The following is a 14,211-nucleotide window of genomic DNA, read 5'->3' as shown; positions in this document are numbered from 1 at the left end:
AATATGAACACTATTTTAGAAAGTTCCAGGCAAAATAAGATCCCATTTCCTTTTCAGGGCCCACCATAAAAAGTGGCACTTGCACAGATTTACACATTGTATATTGTGGGCAGAGCTTCCATGTGGAGGCTCTGGCCACAGCCCCGGAGCACTGGAGGCTTTTATTTTCTCCCACTCTGCAAGGAAACATATGGGACCCATACAAGTCCAGCTGGAATTGGAAACCATGTTGGGTGGATGCTTCTCAAAACAGTGGGGGCATCTCTCTGTCCACATAGGGGGAAATCCCAGTGTGGAAACAGACCTAGATTTGAGCCCAGTAGCACCTTAGAGACCAAAAAGATTTTTGAGGTATATTTTGAGGTATATTTGAGAGCTATGCTACAGAACACTGGGGGGGGGGGGCAGGAGCAGAGTTGGTTTTTATATGCCGACTTTCTCTACCACTTAAGGAAGAATCAAACCGGTTTACAATCACCTTCCCTTCCCCTCCCCACAACAGACACACTGTGAGGTAGATGGGGCTGAAAGAGTGTGACTTGCCCAAGGTCACCCAGCTGGCCACGTGTAGGAGTGGGGAAACAAATCCAGCTCACCAGATTAGTGTCCACCACTCATGTGGAGGAGTGAGGAATCAAACCCGGTTCTCCGGATCAGCGTCCACCTCTCCAAACCGCTGCTCTTAACCACTACACCCCCCCTGGCTCCCAGGTAAATCAGAGGTTCCTCGGATGCTTATCAAGGACTCCTCAGTTAGAAGATTGGAAATGGAGGAGGTCACACTTTCCAGAATGGCTGCTTTTACCATTACCAAACTCCCCCTGCAATGCACAGATGCAGGGGTGCATTGAGCCAATTTGAGGGCACTCTCAATACAAGCAACATGTTATCGAGGGTCAACAGACCTGGCCACTGCCTTGCTGAAACACACATCCTAGATCTTTCCCAGAATCCTTTGCCATTCGTTGGTGCTCCACAGCAGATACGTAGCGCTTCCTCTGCAGATATGGAAAGGATTCCCTGGAGGGAGAGAGTTTCAACCCCTCCTATATAATAAAACTTAAGAGTGCTAATTGAATGGAAAATTGAAACTCTCTCTTTCCCCCGAGAGGCATTATTTATAATAGACTTAATTTTGATCCTGAAGTTAATGGGTTCTGCTTAAAATCAGATTTAAAAAAAAATGCAAAGGGGATTTCTTCCTACCAGGCAAATTATAATCACTGGCCTGGATCCTACCACTTTACTCAGCAAACTTGAAAACCTCCCTCCAGCCTAAGGATACTTCCTCCATCTTGTATGGCCTTTCCTCCAGTAGAACTACCACTGGAGTTGAAAGAAGGATTCATACCTGGCTCAGTGAAGTGGCCGGATACAAGATCACTAATAGACAATTAAAAAAAAAAAAGAACTCCCTTTTAAGGCTTCCTGAAATCCACACCTTCTAATCTCACATGTACAGCCATCCTGCGAGTATTCAGCACATGCTCAGAGGCACTCTTGGTTATTATTACTCACTGCACAATCTTAACAAGTTTTATCATTAGTATTAGGCTCAGGCAATAAAGTTCCAGTAATTCTCAAGCTTTTCTTCCCCACACCACACTGTCCCAGAAAGACTAGGTTTCAACTAACTAGTAGCAGATCTCAGACAGCATTCTTTACAAATAAAAGGCCAATCTAGTTCAGACTTACGGGCTAGGGGAAAATGTATGAATGATGAGTCAAAGATAAAGGAAGCTGGAGGCAGGAGTTTAGGTCAAACTTAAAAACAACGGAAGTCACAGGAACAGAATTCACAAGTCACATGCATCATATCTGAGACTTGAGCCCAGAAGCCATTAAAAACTAAGCAAAAGGTTAAATACCATGCCAGTCACTGGCAACCACTGCCTTTGCCAAGTCCTACTGAGCTCTAATAATGGGCAGGTTGCAAAGATGTTCAACAAGACATCGGTAACAGGAAAAGCATCAAACTTAGGTTTCATTGAGTTAAAAGTTATTGACAATCTAATAAGCTCTGTTTTGTTTTGTCAGAAGTGCCTCTACGTTTTTCCTTTTCCTTCACATTAGTAAACATCATTCCCCAAATACAGCCACTTAATGATTTCTCTCCGTAAGCAAAAAAGCAGCTGGGGGCATTAAACATCTCCAGGGGAAAAAAAGTATTGATTTTGCAGTTGGTGTGCATTTTGGTCCAAAGCTATAGAACATACCAGAGGTGTCGGGGTTGAAAATGTGTCCAGTGAGTTATACCCCCACACACACCCCAGAAAAGCATTAAATGCTCCAGAGAGCTGCACCCCTTCCCTCTTTTCACAGAAAGAGAATTTGACAATAGTAATTGGTGCAATTACACTGAAAAACACAATTTTTGCAGATGCCTTTGAAGGAGCTCTCTACATACAAGGGGGGAGGTTTGGAAGGTCCCTTGATTCAGTTGAGACAATACTAAAACTTGAATTACTTCCACAGAGCACTGGATTCCATTGTGAATAACTAAAAGTGCAATCCTAAGGGGGGGAGGAAGGCTGTGGAGGCGGCATAAACCCAGCCCTGGCGTAAGTGCCACTTGCGCTATCCAAACGGGCACTAACACAGGCACCAGGCCTCTTATGCTGGCACCAGGGAGTGGCGTTGCAGTTAGAGGCATGGGCACCAGTGCAGCAACAGCAGCAGCGTTCCTCTGGCTCAAGGGCTTGTGCCGGCGCCAAAGGGGCTGTTCCCGGGGAAGGGGCTGACTTTAGTTAGTTCCCTAAACCCTTTCACCCCAGGAACGCCACCTTTTGCCAGTAAAAATGGTGGCGTAGCCCATGAAAACTGCATAGAGCATTTTCACAGGCTTTGGGGGCATTTTCCTGTGCGGCTTGCTTGCCTCAGCGCAGCAAACCGCGAGGCATGGCCCGGCCAAGTGACATGTATGTCATAGCCAGCCCTCGCAACAATTGAGTTCGACACCCCTAGTCTAGAGAATCAAGTTCAAGGCGACATTAAAATACATAAAAGCCCTTGAATAGTCATGCAAACATTTAAGCGTTTTGAGTTGTGCCATCCAACAAAAATGCAGAAAGCTGCTTTTAAGCCATAACTTTAATAAGATAATAAAATTTACTGTGTTCACATCTATTGCATAACCTCTGTGCTCAATTATTCCTAAATGTTAGGGTTATGGTTAAGAATTAATTCAGAAAGAATGGCATTTATGTAGATTCAATGTATGGGAAGGAATAAAATTATTCAGCATAATCTTTGGGGATGAGAGGAGGACCTTATTTCCATTATTATTCTGTGGTTCTGTTATGCCTTGACTTCTGTTCCACTTGTCTACCAGTGAAAAAGGAAAAATTAGGAGAATTGACAACTTATTTTGCACAATAAAATGTTTGTAACTTTGACATCTATATAGAAAGCAACTAAATGCTCTGCTTTCATTGGAAGAAAAAACAGTTCCTTGGAGTTCTGCATGAGTTTTCCGTCCATTAGAGATGGCCTCGCTGCCAGCCCTCGCAATGTTCGGGTCTTCCCATTCCCGTTAACCCAACTCTTCTATCTCCCCTGAGCTCAGCCCGTCTGAAATCTCCATGCAGAAGCTTGCTTTCTCTCACAGCCAATCACAAAGCAGCATGCAAAGAGGTGGGGATTCAAATGCTTCCTGCTTCCTCGGAGCTCTTTCCAAGCAAAAGAAAGGCTTTTTAACACCGAGGCTTGGATTCCCCTCCTTTTCAGATTGCTCCATTTTCGTTTTGTTCTTAAAATGCTTTTTTATGTGGCAATTTTGTTTGGGGGGGGATATTATCTCAGTGAGCACTGTGAAGTAAGCCAATTACAAAGCAGCATTTAAAGGGACGGGACTTGATTTGAGTTTGGAGACTGCTAGTGCATAGACTCCCAACTGGAGAGTGTGGGTCCATGCATAAATGACCACAGTGGATCTTGAGTATTAAACACTAAGAAAATTGAGAACTTCAGGGTCTTCTCCATACAGTGTTCAGAAACACATGTTTTGAAAGTGCTGCACAGACTGCATGGTTCACTCAAGTAAAAGACCTACTCTGTGCTATTTATTAAAATATTTCTCTTCTACCTTTTCCACAAATGAATCAAGGCTTCTAGCAGCTTCTAGCAGGCAAGCTAGTCTCCTCCTCCCCAGAAGGAAAGATGGCTTCCATTTTATTTCTCTTCACCCTTTTCCATCCTCCTTCCTGTGTCCTCTTTTCCCAGAGCACCAAAGAACGAGAAGAGGGGCTGTGCTTTCTCCCTCCGGCTGGCCTGGCCGTCTCTCATCATCTCCTGGAGGTAAGTAGGGTTGCCAGCCTCCAGGTGGCGGATGGAGATCTCCTGCTATTACAGATCAGTTCACCTGGAGAAAATGGCTGCTTGAGCAACTGGACTCTATGGCACGGAGGTCCACTCTCCAAACCCCACCCTCCTCAGGCTCCATCCCCAAAATCTCCAGGTATTTCCCAACCCAAAGCTGGCAACCCTAGAGGTGAATTGGTTCCCACAGCCAAAGTGAGGAGAGACCAGGCAGTAGGGATGCTGGTCAGATCCGCACTGCCCAGCCTCTCCGAAGTCACATCCATGCCATCCGGTCTTTCCGAAGAGGCCAGCACAGATCTGATTCACATCCAAGCCGCCTGGCCTCTCCGGACTTCAGAAAGCCTGGGCAGTGTCGATTTGAGTCAGATCCGCCCCGCCTCTCGGAAGTCAGGAGAGGCCAGGCGGCGTGGATCTGTCTGCATGCCAGCTCAAAATGTCCTGTTTTCAGGTCAGTCCAGACATTGGACGTCCAGATAAGGGATACTCGTCTTGTATAAACACAATGTTCAGATGGAATGCACCTTTTAGACTTAATTTTTTTTTTTTTACAGAGCACAAGCTTCTGTAGGTTCCTACCAAGTTTAATCAGAGGCTAGTAGGACTATTTGCTGCAAGAAGTAGAATTCAGTTGAGATAATTTTTATGTAGACACTGAATTTTGACTCTACAAAAGTTCAAGCTCTATTCAACACTCTCCTCATCCGCAAATTACACTTTAAACCAGATTAAAACAGGTTTATTTTTCATCAGGCTTAAAGGGTACAAACCCCAGGATTGCCAAATCATGCTCAGAATGAGCATGCAGACATTCACCTATATCATGGGGGCTTCCTGCTTCCTGCTTTTCCTTGGGGGGGGGGAATCCCTGTGTGGAAGCAGCCTTGAATAGAATATAGATGCCCTTGTAAGCAAACATTTGTAATATTAAGAAATGCTCAGTTTAAACTCTATCTACAGTGCACAGATGGCCTTGAAATCCGGGGCTCAGCACTCCCTTTGCTAGCATGTTTGGCGAATTAATCCACAGCTAAATATAGTGCCCTGTATGAATATTCATCTAGCAAGCTTTAGTTAATCTTCATCGAACACTCAGCAGAGTTATGTCACCCACAAGCTCCTAGCAAAGAACGCTGTAAATATTTCTTTCCTGAGACAATTTTAATGGCTGAACTAAGAAAGGACTGACCCTAAGTCAGCCCCATTGCTGCTTAATGAAACCAATTTTTGAAACTGAAGCATAAAGTCTTGGGCTCTCTATTAATGTGTTTCTATAAAGTGCAGAGATTCTAGGAAAAGGCCAAGCAGGCAACCAGTGAGGCTTTTAAGTGAGACTTCAACTTGTATAAACACAGTTCAGTTTTGGGCACCGCAATTTAAGAAGGACATAGACAAGCTGGAATGTGTCCAGAGGAGGGCAACAAAGATGGTGAGGGGTCTGCAGACCAAGTCCTATGAGGAAAGGTAGAAGGAGCTGGGTATGTTTAGCCTGAAGAGGAGAAGATTGAGAGGAGATATGATAACCATCTTCAAGTACTTGAAGGAATGTCATATAGAGAAGGGTACTGAGTTGTTTTCTGTTGCCCCGGAAGGTCGGACCAGAACCAACAGGTTGAAATTAAAAAATTTAAAATAAATTTGGCCATTTAAATGGCATACATAACTAGTTGCTGTTAAAAAAAGAGGCTGAGCAGGTCATTCACAAGCACAGCAACAGAAGCAGTTGGAGGAAGGGCTGTGGCTCAGTGGCAGAGCATCTGCTTGGCATGCAGAAGGTCCCCGGTTCAATCCCCGGCATCTCCAGTTAAAGGGGCTAGGCAGGGAGGTGATGTGAAAGGCCTCTGCCTGAGATCCTGGAGAGCAGCTGCCGGTCTGAGTAGACAATACTTACTTTGATGGACCAAGGGCCTGATTCAGTATAAGGGAGCTTCATGTGTTCATGCGAACCACAAATACTGAAAGAATCCGTAGACCCAATGGCCTCACATATCTATAAAGACAACTTCCCTTGTAAAAGAGCTCAGCTTGATACAAAAAAGTCAAGAATAAAGGACATTTTATTCTTTATTTTTAAAGGACGAGACAAACACTCACTCTTCCTATACAACTTGCCTCTGCATATGTGCCACTACTCTTTGATTCCTCTTGCCATTTTCAATTTTCCAAAGAATATATACCCTTCTGATACCAAAGGCCTGACGTTCCTATCTTATGACATCTTTATTTGGGCAAGGGAAAAGCAGACAATCTCCCTCCCCACCCCAGACACCAGCCTGACCCTTGCAATAAAAAGAGGGAGCTGCTCCGGAGACTCCACCTTTCAGCTGCAAAGGTACTTTACATGGTTGTAAAGCTGAAACTTGGCAGTGAGACAAACTCTGGGGCCAGGCCCAAGTGAAACTGCTCAAAATAAGCTCCAATATGACAGAGCCCTGTAACAACACAATGAATTGTGGAGACCTGCCTGAAAGAGTTAGGCAAGGTACTCAAAGAAAGGAGCAAAAGGGAGCAGACCTTGCCCAAACCTGCCAGAATGGATCTTTGGAGACCTACAGTAAGTGAACAGGTACATTCCTTGAAGGGGAGGAATGGCCGCTTATGACCCTGAACATAATGATGTGTGTGGAAAGCTTGGAATGTCTGGGATGTGTTTCAAATGTAGGAAGAGAGACATTTGGAATTAGCAGCCCCAGAGACTTGGCAAAACAAGGAAGGATGACTTTCAAACGGTGTAGTGGTTAGAGTATCTGACTAGGATCTGGGAAATCCAGGTTCAGTGCCACAAGGCATACTGAGTGACCTTGGATCAGTCTCTCTATCTCTCCCAGGTTTACCTCCCTCACAGGTGATAAAATGGGGAAGGGAGAACCATATACATCAAACCCTATACTCCTTGGAGGAAAGGCAAGATCTAAAAAAATGCATTGGACAGGTAGATAAACTGTGATAGGCTTCCTCCTTCTTTACTGTGATGACGAAGAGAGAGTGCATAACCAAAAGAAAACAGGACTAGCTGGACCAAAGTCCAATACAGGATTGGTGGAGGTATTGGGGGGGGGGGCAGCACTCCATTCAAGTCAGAGTTCACCAAAGATTAATCCTGCATCCTTTTCAGTGCAGCAATTTATTCCAGCAACCAAAGAATACACCTGGAGCATAGCTTTCACCAGGAATTCAAACCAACCACAAATTTTCAAAATTAAGGGAAAGCGTTTCTCAAGAAAGAACATAGCCCCAAAAGTTATATTCTGACAATTAAGCTCTAGAAGGGTATATGAAAAAACCAGGGAAGAACATTTGCATGGTAAAAATCACCAACATGCCGTGATGACTCAGAGACTGACTGGGTTCAAGGCATTCCTACGTTGCCTAAATGTTGTTTTTGCAGCTAATAAAGAAACATCTGGCTTTAATTTTTCACATTCTGAAACCTGTTATTACTTTGCTGTATTTGTTTAGCAATCCAAAATTACACCCTAACTTTATCATAAGAGCAAGCCAGATGGATTCCCCCCGCCCAAGATCATTTAGGGGCAATTTCCTAATGTTGAAAAATTCTAACCCCCCCTTCCCTGCTCTCTTTTTTTGTGAATATATGATAACCCCAGCATGACAGCCCATGAAACTTAGCCCCGTGTTAAAAGTAACCCTGAGCTTCTATGAAATCAAGGACACTGCTGTTCAGCTGCTTGTTAAAACAGAGCAGTTAGCTCCATGCTGTTTGGTGGTAAATAAACTCTACAACCCTCCTACATCATTAACAACCAAAATAAATAAAGGGATGAATTATCTAATTACTAAGCCGGTTCTCTCTTATTTTGCAGCCAGCCCATTTTCTTCTACCTAGACTGTTTGGGGGAGGAGGGGCTATGAAACAGCTTACTGCAAACTGAAGAATTTTTAACAGCATAACATCTGGCTTCTCCACATACAGCTGCCTCAGCGGTGATGGCATAAGGTTACTAACAGGATGCATAACACACTCTCAGACATATATACATATTTTGGATGCTGTGTTGCCACAACAAAAGAAAAGAGGGCCACACCAAGCCAAATTGAGACAAAAAGCAGCGACTGGTGCAAGGAGAAAATATTTAACAATTAAATTGCTCCTATAGCGTTTCGCATATGCTTCTTCAGGGGGATCTTTACTCAAAAGTCCCAAGCAAGCAATGAAGCAATCATGAAACCCATTGCATCCTCAAGGGTTAAATGAAACGATCTCCTGGCAAGCACTTGTATAATTAAGATACTGGCTACAGCCAGATAAGGTTTCATAATTGTTTCATTGCTTGCTTGGGATGTTTGAATAAAGAAAGATCCCCCTGAAGAAGCGTATGCGAAACACGTAGGGAGAATTTTATTATTGCATATTTTTCCCTTGCACCAATTGATGCTTTTTGTCTCCTGCTGGGTTGCCACCACAGAAGTAACAGTATCTTCCTGTTTTCCAGATTGAGGTCCTAGTAATGCTGCTTCACTCAGAGCCTATACATTACAAAGTCCGCATGTTCCCCACGTGTCCTGTCAGGAGGGGATCTGGGACTTCCAAGCTCAAACTTAATTCTGCGATGTAGGCAAACCCAATTCAAATTGGGGCTCTAGTGAGAGGGGCTCAAGCCACCCCACACACAGTTTTGCCAACCTAAAACAGTCCCAAGGAGTTGCTATATGCCTTGTTGAGGCAATTTACTTGTATCGATGGGCTACATGTTTACTAATGAGTCTACAGATCTGATCCAAATCGGGCCCATGCACACCTGAGAATTAAGTTCCAAACCTCTCACAGCTTTCTCGGCCCTGGCCCGGTGCAATAAGTCTCCCTAGTGACATCAGGGCCATGAGGGACCTTAAGGAGTTCCACAGGGCCTGTAAAACAGAACTATTCTGCCAGGCCTGTAACTGAGGGCAGCCACAAGTTTATCCATCGTTGCTGGCCTCCCCCTCTCTCCCACACACACACACTTGGGTACTGGTGGGGGGGAGGTCGTAGGGTTCCCAAGTGCCCGCTTCTGGTGGGCAATCTACCGCCCATTATTCTTGCCTGCTGACTCCCAGTTGGTGGGCGGGAGATTCAGGGAGGCGGGGTTGGGGGTTGCGACCAGCATCATCTATGTGATGACTTCAGGTCAGGATTGTTGGGGCAGCCCCAACCCCCTGCGTTGGAGAGAAAAGCAGCCCGTCCTCCCTGCCTCCCCGCCAAACAGCTGACTGAAAAAACAGCTGATCTGCGGGGAGGTTTTAGAGCGGGTGGGAGAGTTGCTGGAGAGGAGAAGGAATGGAGACAATGGCAGCAGCCACAGGAAAAGCCTGAGCCGGCCCAGACCTGTGTCTTCCTCCGAGGGAGACCCATGCCTTCCTGAAACCCTACCTGCAGCAAAACAAACAAAAAACGCCTGGAGGGAGCTCTGCTTGCCACTGAGGAAGGAGAGCCGGCTCTCTGAAGACTCAGCGCGGGCTCTCCTTCCTCAGCGGCAAGCAGAGCTCCCTCCAGGCATGTTTTGCTGCAGGTAGGGTTTCAGGAAGGCTTGGGTCTCCCTCGGAGGAAGACACAGGTCTGGACCAGCTCTTCAGGCTTTCCCTGCAGCTGCTGCCATCGTCGCCTTGTTTTCTCCTCTCCAGCAACCCTCCCCACCCGCCCCAGAACCTCCCCGCTGATCAGCTGTTTTTTCAATCAGCTGTTTGGCAGGGAGGACGGGCTGCTTTTCTCTGTGGGGGGGGGGGTTGGGGCTACCCCCAACAAACCTGACATCTTCACATAGATGACGCTGGTTGCAGCCCCCAACCCGCCTCCTTAAACCTCCCGCCAGCTGTAAGGAGGGACCTGGCAACCCTGTCTACAAGATGCTTGGTTAACTCAGGTGGGCCTTGTTTTATTCACTAATATTTAACTATCATAATGAAACTTCTGCTACAACTGAACTAAAAGAAAAGCTTTTTTAGTTTCTGTATTACTTTTGATGTGTTAAAGGCCCCCCCTCCATTTCCCCTCAGCTGCTTCTGTTCCCTCTGCAATTGTATTTCTCCTTATATAAGAAATCTCCACTCCAATACCAGAGACACCCAGATGGCCCTGCCTTTTCTGTTATTCTGTCTGGGCTTATATCTAGCAGCAGTGTGATCTCAGACAGACAATTTGTCTTGGTTCCCTCTTAATCAAATTGAGCCTCCTATGCACAGGCCAGTAGTAAATTACCTGTGCTGTGAATTCCTGAGCATCTATGTGAATCTCAGTCATTATTAACCATAATAATAATAAGTAAATTTTAAAATTATGAACAGAAATTATTTGATCTGCATCTTAAACTATGCAAAGTATAGGTGCTTATTTTACATAATTTATTCTGCTTTTTATAATCAGAGGGAAAAGGAAAGAGTCACATGGAGCAATTGAAGCTTCGCCCCCTCACCCTTTCACTGGAAAATCCTGCTTAATCCCTGCTGTGACTTCCAAGATTATGTTAGGTATTACCCACACGATTCCAAATCTATTTCCACAACTTTAAGGGATAGAAACTGGCTTTGCTTTTCAAAACTCATATTCTCATCTCAGGATGCCAATACCAAATTCTGTGATTAGAGAATGATACATAACTACCCGGATCATAACTACCACAGAATACCGGAAAACATTTCTATGATGCAAGGTGGCGAATATATTTTTGTTTGTTCCAATATTTATACCCCATGTTTGTCCACAATGGAAACCCAAAGTCACTTACAACATCATTCCCCCTTCCCTCAATTAAGGTTGGGCAAAATGTGACTGGCTTAAGTTCATTCAGCACAACTGATACATGGGATATTATCATAGTTACTGATGTTATCCCCATGGTTGCTACTAGTATTTATAACTCAGGCTGCCCATTCCTGGGGGCAGGGGCAGATCTGCGGCCTCCAGGAGCGATGCAGTCATGCCGCCTCCACAGAGGCTTCCCTGCCGCCGAAAAGGAATTTAAAACATAAAAGAAAATGCCTGCATTGAAAACAGCAAGGCCATAGCGTGAGGGAGCGTTCCAGGACTCAAAAGGGTTAGGAAGCTGCCTCAAGGCAGCTCCACCCCCAAGACTGCCCTGGGAATGCCCCCCCCAACGATGCAGGCTCCCGCTTCCAGGAGTTCGCTGCTGGTATAACAGAGCCAGCAGCAAAGCCCTGCACAGCAGTGTGGCTTCCTGGAGCTGGTATTTGCCTCCACATCAGTATAGGTGCCACTTTCTTCCATGATAAGGTGGCACCTACGCTGGCACAGGGTCACACTGGCTCCTAAAGAGCCTCCCCTTTAGGATCGCAGCCTTATTATTAATACCTGTAAGGGAGGGCACACACTTCTGCTAATGTCTTCGGAGGTACACCATCAATGAGGATCTTATTATGTGACGTTTTAACTCCCGGTGCGTACTCCTTTGTGACATGTATTTGGCCATCAGAAACCAACCCATGGGCAGTTGGCAGTGTAAGAAGGGGGCTCTGGAAACAAAGCACTTTGGGAAGTAGAGGCAGGCTTTGACTGACACATATGCTTTGGTTATGTACATCCTTTTATCTGCCTGAGAAAAAGGAGGAGACGTTTGCCTCCCTCAGGAAGGGTGGGTTACAGCTGGGGGGCAGACTTTGAAGTACTTCTGTAAAAACAAAACAAAAAATCTGAAGGGGAACTGGAATGTGAACGCTACTACTAGATGGGGGGGCATGTATAAAAGACAGTTATTTAGTAAGATCACTGGGCTGTCTTACTGCCAAAAACTCCTTGTGCCGATGCATAAATTTTGTGCTCAGCACCTGTCTGCCTTTTGTGCTCTTACCAAACAGGGTTTGGTTTTGTGACCTCATGAACAGAGAGAATTTGGAGGTAAGCAATATGCGTTGCATTAAAAAATAGCTGTACAAATATGTTCACACAGATGATCAATCTGCTTGCCCCCAGGCATACCTATGCCAGCCATTTGGGGCATATGCATAAAGGGGGTAAGGGAATCACAAAACCGCCCCAGTGTAACAGCTTGGGGGAAATTCTAGGCAAATGCCCTATTGGCCAAATCCAGAGTGAAACCCACCTTCCATATTTCAAAACATCACCTTTCTTGGTTACATTTCTCAAACATACAACTGTGCTTCGACAAAAATCTTTTCTAATTTTTTTGGCTTAGATGGCAAACCGTGAGGAAAAACTCTCAAAGATTATAAAGGAAACATGAAGTCTTATACCATTTGGGGATACTTTTCTGAAATGCTGTTTGATATTCCCTTTTCCTTAGAACTCACCCATCAATGGAATACTCAAAAGCTTTTATTACAAACTCCTTCCCTGGGCCAAGTAAGCAGCACAGAGTATACTTCAGATTTCAATTAAAAATGGGGAAATCCTCAAAATATAAGAAAGCACAGATAAAAGACATTTCCAGACAAGCAAGGAGGGGAAGGGGGGGGAGAATATCTCTGCCAAACATATAAGATACAAACTGAAATTCTGTTTTCCCTTCCTGTTGCAAGTTTAAAAGCCTGGGTATGTGGCCAGAGGATTGAGACTTTTGCTGCAAGCAAAAAAAAAGGCTCTTGGCTCACAGACTTGAATGAGCCAGTTGAAGGACTACACTTAGCTCAGATTTCTATTTAAATTTTATTTCTGTAGGCCACTTGAGGTCCGCACTGAGGGGGGGAACTCAGCATAGAAAACACCTGAATAAATAACATAGAAAACACCTGAATAAATAACAAACAGAAAAAAATTCAAACATTATCTTTAGTGTTGTTATCAGCACTAGCCCCAAGTGGCATTGTATCATACATAATCAAACAATGGAATTGGGTGAGTTTTACCTTTTATTTATTTAAAACGTTTTTATGCTGTCTTTTCACCTGATCAGGGTCTCCAAGGTGGTGGACATAAAAACATTTGAACAAGTAAAAAGAGCATTTAAAATTATAAAATGATTCAATAAAAAATTATAAACACCACCAAAACGAGAGGGCCAATAAACGATATTGGAGGTATGTGAAACAAAACAAGTCTTCACCCACTGGTGACAAACATTGATAGAGGGAGGGAGACAGATGAATCGCTCTGGAAAGGGAGTTCCTTACCTTGCTAGTAGAGGGAATAGTTCAAAGCTCTTTTTTTTTTAAAGTTCCATAAAGGAGGAGGTACATTCAACCTTCTAGTGGCAGAACAAAGTAGTTACAGGTCCAATCAGAAGAACAACACATGAACACACGAAGCTGCCTTATACTGAATCAGACCCTTGGTCCATCAAAGTCAGTATTGTCTACTCAGACCGGCAGCGGCTCTCCAGGGTCTCAAGTAGAGAGAGGTCTTTCACATCACCTAATCCCTTTAACTGGAGATGCTGGGGATTGAACCTGGGACCTTCTGCATGCCAAGCAGAGGCTCTACCACTGAGCCACAGCCCCACCCCACCCACCACAAGATCAGGTGTACAGTGGACAATCCTACTGGAACAAAAATGGGATAGGCTTGCCTTCTTCTACAAAGCACTGATAGAATGTGTGCAAGTATGGAATAGCGGCACATGGACACAGTTCCAAGTAATAGAATCACCCAGAAATACCGAATCAAGTTACCAGAGATTTCCAGTGTCATCCTGGAGACACAGATACAGGGGCCGCTCAAAGTAATTTGCAGCCCCAAGCAAAGGAGACCCTTCCTCTTTTAGGCTTAAACTACCACTGCCTGGGTCCAACCAAGCTCTTATGGCAACAAGAGCTTGATTAGGGGCTTGGGTTGGACCTGGCTAGTGGCACAGGTCTAGGCGAGGATGCCAGTCATGCCCATGTCACTATCGGCTAGGGATGAGCTGAGCGGTGGCACCCTTCCCCTTGTGCCGCCCCAGGCAGCTGTACCTGTGGCTTGGCCAGAGAACTTGGCCCTGCGCAGAT

This window comes from Euleptes europaea, chromosome 9 (assembly GCF_029931775.1).
Source record: "Euleptes europaea isolate rEulEur1 chromosome 9, rEulEur1.hap1, whole genome shotgun sequence".
Lineage (NCBI taxonomy): Eukaryota > Metazoa > Chordata > Lepidosauria > Squamata > Sphaerodactylidae > Euleptes > Euleptes europaea.
This window is presented reverse-complemented; position numbering follows the sequence as displayed.